The following is a 1,611-nucleotide window of genomic DNA, read 5'->3' as shown; positions in this document are numbered from 1 at the left end:
TTCTCTCTTCCCCCCAGCCAAACAAAAAAAAAATCAAGTTTTTATGGACATTCAACCCCCTGCAAGTTGAGTCCCCCCCCTGCTGCTGCGCTCCGGTGAGAGCTGCAAGAGTTACTGGCAATTTTGGGCTTCCACCAGATGACTTTGGGGCTCCCCAGGCCAATAAAGAGGTCACCACGCCAGCCAGCGCCTGAGTGAGGGGTCCCTTGCACCCGGAGCGGCTCCTGGCTCCCAGGTAAAAGCCCCGGTGAGTTACGGCAGCACCAAGCGCTCACGGCGCACGATTCATCCTGGAGGCACTTTACAAACACGGTATTAAATAGTTATTAGGCATCACGGTTAACGAAGCGCCGGGTTCGCCTTTTAGAGCAGCTTCCTCCAGGAGAGCCGAAGCTGCCCAGCCTGGGGAGGTGAGCGGGGCTGTGCCGGAGGGTGCTGGGAGCACCGAGGGATGGGGATGGGATGGAAATGGGGATGGAGACGGGAATGGGGATGGAGTGGGACTGGCGAGCAGGAGCTTTCCACCCCACCGCTCCGGCTGTGCACGGAGGTAACCTTAAACACCGAAGCAGGAACGGCGGGGGCGGGGGTTTTCCACCCCCATTCACAGGGGGGCCGCCCCCGCGCCCCGCCCCGGGTCCGTCCCCGCCGGCAGGCTGGGACCGCGCGTTAACGAGAGCGCTCAGAGGCCTTCCAACTTGTCTCAATTAACTTTGCAGTAAAACCCGCGAGATATTTTTATACGGGCTCCACTGCAGCGGGGCGGGGAGGAACGGGGCAGGGATGAAAAAGTTTTCAAGTGCCGGAGAGAAGTGGGCGTAATAAACCATTTGTTCATATAAAAAAGCCCGTGCTGTTAAAAACCAGAGGGGCTGCGGCACAGGCACCACCGAATGTTCCTGGCCCCGGGTCCAGAAGTAATGATTTTTTTGGCCTTTTTTTTTTTTTCCCTTTTTTCTGGTTTATTACAAATAATATTTACCTTTGTGCTAGTTCACATCTTGATGCTGTTAAACACGTGGCCGCAGCTGGTTTCCCATTCAGGGTAATGATATAGCGTCGATGTTATGAAGCAAAACCGCGACTGCGAGCCAGAACACCCCACATTTAAAAATCTATTACTTTTCAATATTATATGAATGTATTTTGCTTCAGCTCAGAGCAATTTCCTAGTTTACCCTTATTAAACCGAGAGGGGGCTGAGCAGAGGTTCTTGATTTATGAAACACATACTGGATTCATTAAAACCTTTAAAGATTTAATACATTTTATCAGGGCCTTAAATCTGGGCAAGCGTTTTTAAAAAAAAAAACCCCAACCCCAATACAGGGTGTATTTCATCTCTGGCGCCCTTTTGCGCTTATTTAAGAGCTGTAAAATTTGGATTGACAAATTCCAGGGATGCTCCGTTCCTTATTCCTAACGGGCACTGGGTCCCTTGTACGTAACCCCCGGGGGTCTATCGAGTGTAAAGATCAAATTATTCTCCTTTCCTGGCGCTTTATACCTCTCTCCCATGCTTTTTAGTTGCAGAAGGGGAAGGTTTGGGATGCTTTCCCGCCCCCGCCCACCCCGATAAGGGCGGGGGGCAGCGGGGCCGGACCCGCGGGG

Source organism: Egretta garzetta, unplaced genomic scaffold (genome assembly GCF_000687185.1).
Source record: "Egretta garzetta isolate BGI_Z169 unplaced genomic scaffold, ASM68718v1 scaffold296, whole genome shotgun sequence".
NCBI classification, from domain to species: domain Eukaryota; kingdom Metazoa; phylum Chordata; class Aves; order Pelecaniformes; family Ardeidae; genus Egretta; species Egretta garzetta.
This window is presented reverse-complemented; position numbering follows the sequence as displayed.